Source organism: Armigeres subalbatus, chromosome 3, assembly GCF_024139115.2.
Source record: "Armigeres subalbatus isolate Guangzhou_Male chromosome 3, GZ_Asu_2, whole genome shotgun sequence".
Lineage (NCBI taxonomy): Eukaryota > Metazoa > Arthropoda > Insecta > Diptera > Culicidae > Armigeres > Armigeres subalbatus.
In genome coordinates, this window is record NC_085141.1 from 194512920 (window position 1) to 194522740 (window position 9821).

Here is a 9821-nt window from a genome sequence, read left to right on the forward strand (position 1 = left end):
CCGCTTGTTCCACACAAACAAATGCAAGCAGAGAATACAAATCCAACACACACATGCCATGGAATGTACTCTTACCTCTGACGCGATTGCTCTCTTGTTTCTCTTAGGCGCAATGATTATATTCGCAAGGTACAAATTTGGCATATAGACTAAAGGGTGGTATGGACTTCTAAAGTACTGTGCAAATAGATAGGACAAGTAGCGGTCAAGGAATGATTATGCTGCTGAAACTCCTTGAATAGTACGGAGCTGGCAAGTAAAAGGAACAATTAGGCAATAGCAGGCGTATTGCACTGAAGAAAACACAAACTGACGTCTTCACTTGCGGAATAATGTTCTGATGTATTATTCCGCAAGTAAAGTGACTTTTTGTAGGGTTTTCTTCAAACTGCTTTTGTTTTTTTAGCGATTCGTTACAGGTATTATATTTTCTGGTGTGGTAAACTTCAAGCGTGGCGAAACGGAGAGCCAAATTTTGTGATTCGTGGGACCGGCAAAACTAATTGATTCGTCAATCGAAGGGCACGCAATTTTCAATAGTCGATCTGAAGTTCTCCTATTGGCCAACCTGAGAGTTTGATTCCATGATGATGCTAAATGGAATAATTACCTCCAAATGTTTGCTCCATTGATTCCTTCCTACACACTTCTAGTACTATGATATCGAATCAGCGGTCCTTCAGCACATCGGCAATTATACGTGAAGTTGAGGGATTTTAAATTACACGTACCGAGCTTCCAATCACTAGTTTCTTATCGTCGCTGTTGTATTCTGATGTTCAACCGCTTACAAAGAGGAACAGTCGCTTGATCAGATTTCCGGAGAGTACTTAACTTTCCTGCCAGTAAATGACCAAAGTTACCGGGGTGTACGGTAGATTTTTTTAGTTCTTTATTGCATTGAATTACTACGCATTTTTATGATTTTTAATATATAGTTTTGATAATTTCACTATGAGTATTTCATTATATATGAAATAATAACAAATTGGAAAGATGTTCATCGCGAAATTCAAAGCATAACTAGCTTGTTTGTCATACTAATTATATTCTACTAGTTCTTTCAAATTGAACGAAACCTGCTCATTGTTGCCATAATTTGCGTAATCTAGAACAGTGAATCCATTGAACTTGCCACAAAAGATACATACTCATGCATTGGCTATTTATTTATTCAAACTACGGCCAGAGTGACCTGTGTAGCACATAAAAGTCGTCTCCATTGAGCGCAGCCCATAGTTGCACGTCGTCAACCACGCAGTCTACGATGGATCCCCAATTGCACCTGACCAGCTTTTATTGTGGCTGACGGATCGCTATCGCCAACCATTTTAAACGAGTGATTGTCCGACATTCTAAGTACGTGTCCGGCCCACTGCAGTTGTCCAAATTTCGCGATGTTAACCACGTTTCTCCCAACAGCTGATGCAATTCGGGATACAGCGATATCACCTCCCTCATGTACGGTTTTTTTTATCTACACCTTATCATAGATGGTACGCAGCACTTATTAGTGTTTTTTGTCTTTTGTCGTTCAAAAATGATGTCACAGATTCTAGGGGCGGAGGGGTTCCAAGATTTTGTGACAGTACATATACTAGATATACAAAAAAAGCGAGACAAAGAGGGGAGGGGAGTCTAGTAATCTTAAAAGTAGTGGACGTCATATTTGAATCGGCCCAGTGGTAAAACTAGAATAACTTTTTTCAAGTATATATTGGTCAGTTCGACATGAAGATTAAAGAGTATTTTAAATCAACGATTTTTTTTATGTAAACCATCTAGGGCATGGGTTCCCAAACTGTGGGTCGCGACCCCCAGGGGGGTCATAGGCTGATCAATGGTGGGTCGCAAAAGACAAATCTTGATTTATAACTTTGTCACTATTCAGTCTCACAAATCTATACCAGCTTTTAGATAAACGATCTAAGTAATGATTCGATTATAAGAGAACATCAAACTTGACGAGGTCAATGTCTTGTGCAAATGGCAAATAGAATGAAGTTCAAGACAATCCACATCTAATCAAAACCCAATCCAGAACTAATCTGAATCAATTCCAAATCCCATCTAAATCCAAATCACATCCAACCCAAGTTTAATTCATATCCAAATCCAATCCATATCAAACTCAAATCCAATTCAATTTCAAATCTAATTTAAATCCAACCCAATCTAAATCCAATCCAAATACAATCCAAATCTATTTCAAATCCAATCCATACAAATTGAAATCCAATTTAATTTCGAATCGAATCAAAATCTAATTCAAATCCAATCCAAATCTAATCCAAATCTAATTCCAATTTAAAGCCAAACAAAATCTAATTCAAATCCAATCTAAATCAAATCCAAATCTAATTCGAATCCGATCTAAATCCAATAAAAATTCGATCCAATTCCAATCTAAATACAATCAAAATCATATCCAAATCTAATTCTAATTCAATCCAAATCTAATTAATTTCCAAATCCAGTTGAAATACAATCTAATTCAAATCCAATGCAAATCCAATCCAAATCCAATTCAAAAACAATTCAAAACCAATCCAAATTCCATCCAAATCCAATCAAGTTCCACAACCAATTCAAAAACAAAAAATACAATGATGGGATTTGAAGCAATTTATTATGATTTGGTAAATCCTAACGGAAACTCATTTTTATCCAATTTATAAAAATCAATGCATTTGTACCTGGTGGGTCGCAACCAATTTAGGATTCTGATAGGTGGGTCCCGTATCCAAAATGTTTGGGAACCTCTGATCTAGGGAACGGTTCGGCACTTCATCCCATAGCTCCTATTTCATCCATCAAAAACAAAACAATGAAAAGGAATTTGGTTTGTTCTTATTTTTTGATTTTTTCCAGCAGTGAGCACGAGTGTTAGCAAAAGAAGCGACGAGATTGGTGCTGTATTTCTTTGTTTTGCGATGAGATAAATACATGTCCAGTGAGATGGAAAACGGAACAGTTCCCCTATTTAAATTAAAATAAATTTCTGTTGCTGGCTGAACTGCGGGAATTTCTTCGTAAGCTCATCCAGAAATTCATCCGAAAGTTTCTCCAGGAATTTCTCCGAGAGTTCATTTGAATTCCTCTGGAAGTTCCTTCAGAATTCCCAGGTATCTCGGAAATTCTTTCGAGAATTTTTCCGGAAGTTCCTCAGAGAATTCCTCCGAAAATTCTTCCGCAAATTCCTCCGGAGGTTCTTCCGCAAATTCTTCTGGAAGTTCTTCCGGAAATTCCTCCTGGAGTTCTTCTGGAAATTCATCCGGAAGTTCCTCCGGGAATTCCTCCGGAAGATCCTCCGGGAATTCCTCCGGAAGTTCCTCCGTTAAATCCTCCGGAAGTTCCTCCAGGAATTCGTCTGATAGTTCCTCCAGGAATTTCTCTGGTAGTTCCTCCAGAAATTCCTCTGGTAGTTCCTCCAGGAATTCCTCTGGAAGTTCCTCCAGGAGTTCCTCCAGAAGCTCCTCCAGGAATTTCTTCGGAAGTTCCTCCAGGAATTCCTCCGGAAGTTCTTCCAGGCATTTATCCGAAGCTCTAAGGATTCTCTGGAAGTTCAGGAATTCCTCGGAAAGTTCCTCCTGGAATTCCTCCGGGGAGTTTAATCAGGAATTCCTCGGAAGTTCGTCCGGGAATTCTCTGGAGGTTCTCCCAGGAATTCTTTCAGAAGGTCTACGGAATTCCCAAAGTTTCTCCAAGAATTCTTCCGGAAGTTTCTGTGAATTCCTCCGAAAGTTCCTCCAGGAATTCCTCCGAAGTCGTCCAGGAATTCCTCCGAAAGTTCTCCCAGGAATTCCCTCTGAGCTCGTGCGAATTCCTCGGAGTTCATCCAAGAATTCCTCGGAAGTTCCTCCAGGAATTCCTCCGGCAGTTCTGGAAATTCCTCAGGAATTCCTCCGGAAGTTCCTCCAGAATTCCTCCGGAGTTCCTCCAGGAATTCCTCCGGAGTTCACTCAGTCCTCGGAAGTCCTCAGGAATTCTCCGGAATTCCTCGAATTCCTCCAGGAAGTTCCTCCAGAGTTCCTCCAGAATTCCTCGGGAATCCTCCGAGTTCCTCAAAATTCCTCCAGAATTCCTCCGGAAGTTCCTCCAGGAATTCCTCGAGCCAGGAATCCTCCGAGTTCCTCCAGGAATTCCTGGAAGTTCCTCCAGGAATTCCTCCAGAGTTCCTCCAGGAATTCTCCAGGAGTTCCTCAGAATTCCTCCAGGAAGTTCCTCCGGGAATTCCTCCAGTTCCTCCAGGAATTCCTCATTCCTCCAGGAATTCCTCTGGAAGTTCTCAGGATTCCTCCAGGAATTCCTCCGGAAGTTCCTCAGGAATTCCTCGGAAGTTCCTCAGGAATTCCTCCGGAAGTTCCTCCAGGAATTCCTCCGGAAGTTCCTCAGGAATTCCTCGGAGTTCCTCCAGGAATTCCTCCGGAGTTCCTCCAGGAATTCCTCCGGAAGTTCCTCCAGGAATTCCTCCGGGAGTTCCTCCAGGAATTCCTCCGGAAGTTCCTCCAGGAATTCCTCTGAGTTCCTCAGAATTCCTCCTGGAAGTTCCTCCAGGAATTCCTCAGAATTCCTCCAGGAATTCCTCGGAGTTCCTCCGAGAATTCCTCGGAAGTTCCTCCAGAATTCCTCGAGTTCCTCAGGAATTCTCCAGGAAGTTCCTGAAGGAATTCCTCAAGGATTTTCCTCAGGAATTCCTCAGGGAGTTCTCCAGGAATTCCTCCAGGGAGTTCCTCAGGAATTCCTCCAGGGTTCCTCCAGAGGAAATTCCTCGGGAGTTCCTCAGGAATTCCACCTGAAGTTTCTCTAGGAATTCCTCTGGAAGTTCTAGGGAATTCCTCAGGAAACTGAAGGAACTTCCGGAGGAATTCCTGGCTCGGAGGAATTCTGAACTACTCGGAGAATTCCTGAAGAACTTTCAGGAATTTCTGAAACTGAGGAGAAATTTCAGAAGGATTTCTGAAGGATTTTCCGGAGGAATTTCTGAAGGAACTTCGGAGGAATTTCTGAAAAACTTCGGAGGAATTTCTGAAGAAACTTCAGAGGAAATTCTGAGAACTTCCGAAGGAATCTGAAACTTCCGGAAGAATTCTGCAGAACTTTCGGAGGAATTCCTGAAGGAATTTCTGAGGACATATGGAATTCTGGAGGAACTTCCGGAAGAATTCCCTGAACGAACTTCGGAAGGAATTCATGGAGGAACTTAAAGGAATTCTGAGGAACATCAGAGGAATTCCTGGAGGAACTTGAGAATTCCTGAGGGAACTCCGGAGGAATTCCTGGAGGAACTCCGGAGGAATTCTGGAGGTGAACTTCCGGAAGAATTCCTGGAGGAACTGGAGGTCCTGGAGGAAACTTGAGGAATTCCTGGAGGAACTTGAGTTCCTGGAGGAACCGGAGGAATTCCGGAGAACTTCCTGAGGAGGAATTCCTGGAGGAACTGAGGAACGGAGGAATTCCTGGAGGAACTTCGGAGGAATTCCTGGAGGAACTCCTGGAGGAATTCCTGGGAACTTCCGGAGGAATTCCTGGAGGAACTTCTCAGGAGGAATTCCTGGAGGAACTGGAGGAATTCCTGGAGGAACTTCCGGAGAATTCCTGGAGGAACTCCCGGAGGAATTCCTGAGAACTTTTCCTGGAGGAATTCCTGGAGAAACTCCGGAGGAATTCTGGAGAGCTTCCGGAGGAATTCCTGGAGAACCTTCGGAGGAATTCCTGGAGGAACTTCCAGGAGGAATTCCTGGAGGAACCTCGGAGGAATTCCTGAGGAACTTCCGGAGGAATTCCTGGAGGAACTTCGGAGGAATTCCTGTAGGAACTTCCTGGAGAATTCCTGGAGAACTGGAGGAATTCCTGGAGGAATTCCTGGAGGAACTTCGGAGGAATTCCTGGAGGAACTTCCGGAGGAATTCCTGGATGAACTTCCAGTGGAATTCCTGGAGGAACTTCCAGAGGACTTCCTGCAGGAACTTCCAGAGGAATTCCTGGAGGAACTTCCGGAAGAATTCCTGGGGAAACTTCCGAAGGTATTTCTGGAGGATTTTCATGGAACTTCCGGAAGAATTCCTGGAGGAACTTCCGGAGCAATTTCTGGCGGAACTTCCGGAGGAATTTCTGGAGCAACTTCCAGAGGAATTCCTGGAGGAACTTCCGGAGGAATTTTCGGAGGAACTTCCGGAGGAATTTTCGGAGGAACTTCCGGAGGAATTCTTGGAGGAACTTCCGGAGGACTAACTAGAGGAACTTCTAGAGGAATTCCTGGAGGAAATCCTAGATGATCTTCCGGAGGAATTCCTAGATGAACTTCGGGAGGAATTCCTAGAGGAACTTTCGGAGGAACTTATGGATGTATTTCTGGAGGAACTTCCGGAGATATTCCTAAAGGAACTTTCTGAGGATTTTTTGATAGAACTGATGGATCTTCTGGAGGAATACCTGATGGAACTGCCGGAGAAATCCCTGGATGAACTTTCGGAGGAATTCCTAGACGAACCTCCGGAGGAATTCCTGGACGAATTTCCGGAGGAATTCCTGGAAGAACTTGAAATAATTGAAATTTGTTCACGCTGACCCACGCCTCCGTCTTTGATGAAAATTCAATCGGCGCATAGGTCTACTTTTTCACGAATGTTTCGGAGCTACTATAACTCCATAGCCATTTTTGTGCGACAACACCTTCTCTCATACTCAGGTTATGACAACAAATTATTCTGAAAGAATAATTTCATATATTGTAAAAAAATTCCTGTGCTCTACGATAAAATTTACAAATTGATCATTTTTACGGATATTCGGGATCTTGTTGGCCTCCACATACACAAAAATCTTATAATTACACTTTTACAAATATACATTCATTCATTTATTTAGTCTACATCTATACAGATAACACTGAATCAACAATTTGACGCCACAATACACGGTTCGAGGCCGCATCTCTCCATCCTCGAATACGCCCCAAATATACACACATTTAAATAATGGCACACACAAATATACAAACACCCACACCATGTCCTGTCAGAAGTGGGGATGAAGCGGACCTTGAGCAGCTGGGAATATAATTGAAGAAAACTGTACTGAAAAAATCATTACTTCTGCGGGAAATTATAGAAGTAGAAGAAGAAGATCAAGATGACATCGGCATATGTCGGTGTAATGTTCAGCGGGCAAAGTTCGGAAGTAGAGTGCGATCAGTATAACGATAGTAGGTTCGCAGATCAGGATCAGATGATTGACTCGAACCAACACGGAAGGCCTTCTGAAACGTTACTAGCTAGACATGCATGGCATGACGGCATACAGCAACCTACTAGCAATATGAAGCAAGGGGCAGGTATTCTTCCGGTAACATTCCATTTGGTGGGTGAGAGTGAGACTCAACGATTGTGCCTTCAACAGACAATGAATTTGCAAAGAGCTATTATAATAATATTATTATAATCTTTATTAACCAAATATCTCGGCCCTTGGGTGGTTTATCTCGTGAATGCTAGAAATCTCCAGACGCACAGCTTGATAAAGCATTCTTTAACTATTGAAGATGACGCTCGAGGTCAGTCATGTCCTCTCTCGAAGGTTTTATTTTACGAAACTGGGTTTGAATTCCACGCACTGGTCGGGGAAAGCGAAAAATCTACAGAGAATTAACTACAGCTAGACTCTACTGAACGTGTGCTTGGATTGTATCGAACGAAGACATCCCGGTATGCGGTCACAATTTATTATCATTATCAAGTTCAACTTATGAATTACTGCAATTATACAGTCGGTGTAATGTTTAGCGGGCAAAGTTCGGAAGTAGAGAGCAATCAATACGATCAGGCTCAGGCGGTTGACTCGTGCCGTACCCTTTAGCCGTGTGTTACATTGTGGGAGGAGATCTCACTAAATTCAATTTGAGGCGGTCGAATTTTTCCTCGCCATATTGAAAGTTTCGTCGAAAAATAATCTCCTCTAGACGAATCTCAAAACTACAACAAAAAGACAAATTATTAGTTATTCACAAGAGAAAGAGTTATTCAAACTGTATCAATACTCCTAATCCCGAATTACAATAGCCCAGCTGCAATTCAACCAATGCCGTTAATGCACTGGGTAGAAACTCCGTTTTTAAAATCGTTTTCGGTACAGCACTTCCACCTTCTCCACTTCGGTTGCAGCAATTTTTTGAATGTCGGTCGAGGAAACCATTATAAAAACCGCAAAACTGCGAAAAATGGAGAAATGTTCAAACCCGATTATTTTCTCAAATATATTATTTACAGATACTTACCTGCTTGATGACATTTTTTCCTTATCACCTTGCTTTATTGCCGCCTACTTTTTCAATTGCGTTTACCAGTTGTCAAAATTACTTTGGTAATTAGATCAAACTTTCCTTGAGCACTTTCCTTGAGAACTGCGTACTAAGCTTAACGCAAAATGAACTCCCCCAAGAAATTATGACGTTTGAGCGGGTCGCATAATGAACGCAAAATGAACTTTTGTTCGAGAAAACGACCCGCTCAAATGTCAAAATCCGTCGGGTGAGTGAATTCGATGAACTCCTGCACAGGTCTATAGCGGCATCTGGTGTAGTAATACAATATAAGAATACTACAATTGTAAGTTTTAGCGACATCTACAAGGAAAGGGCGTAAACTTCCTTAACGGATGTCATTCAAATTACTTAGAGATGTCGCTCAAATTACTAAAAAGTTAAATGAAAAATAGAATCAAACACCGAGCTGCGATGATTCTTGATTCGGGTGCCACTGTGACACGCTCATTTTTTCTACTCAATAGTATCTTTTTTTTTACTAATTTGAGTAGTTCCACTTTTGTAAAGTAAAATTTCAGAGGAAAAAAACCGGTGAGTAAAATCAAAATGAGGGCACTGCACGTAAAAATCTCAAAGTCAAAGACAAAGCAGTCCGTGCAGTTTCAATACCAAATTTTCAAAACAAAGATTCAAACGTCGATTTGACGAACCTGATAGCATGCAAACTAACCTAACACCATCAACAGCTAGCAGAAGCCTTCAGCTACGTAGTGATGGTGTTGGTTTGCGTGGGAGTGCACTTTTCCCTTCGTCAAATTGAAGTTTGAATCTTTGTTTACAAAAGCAGATAAGTCGTTTTGAAAATTTGGTATTGAAACTGCACAAACGACGATGAATTTGATAAGTTATGTCTGTTTGTATGTGGATGGATAATTTTGGCGACATCTATGAGGCAAAAGAAGGTGAAAGAAGCGAAAATTTTGCCTGAGAAACAAATCGTTTGAATCTCATAGATGTCACTAAAATTAACAAATTTCTCTCGATTACACTTTCGCATTCGCGATTACTCCTGCCATCTGTTGGTGAATTTTGCTTATAAGCATAGATCAAGACAAAATTTTCAAAACGACTTATCTGACTTTGTAATCAAAGATTCAAACGACGTTTTGACGAATCTGATAGCTCTTCCACGCAAACCAACACCAACAACAGGTTCGGAACCCAAGTAACCAAAAGTTTCTTTAAGAGTACGTGAAGCGAAAAAAGCACTCTTAAAGAAACTTTTGGTTACTTGGGATGTTTTGTGACTGGCGACTGGCAACCAACTGGCTGCAATTCCCACTTTTTGTATGCATCCTTCACAGTGGCACTAGCACAACACGTGACAACGCGAGAGATTTAGAACTATTTTTTTAATGTTCATCTTTTACATACATATCTGATATATCAATTTTTGAAGCGACATCGTTAGATAGGTCGCTTGAACATCTTGGAAATCAGAACAAAATGCAAAACAAAATTGCAGTTTCAAAAAGTGACCAACCGGGTACCGGATTCT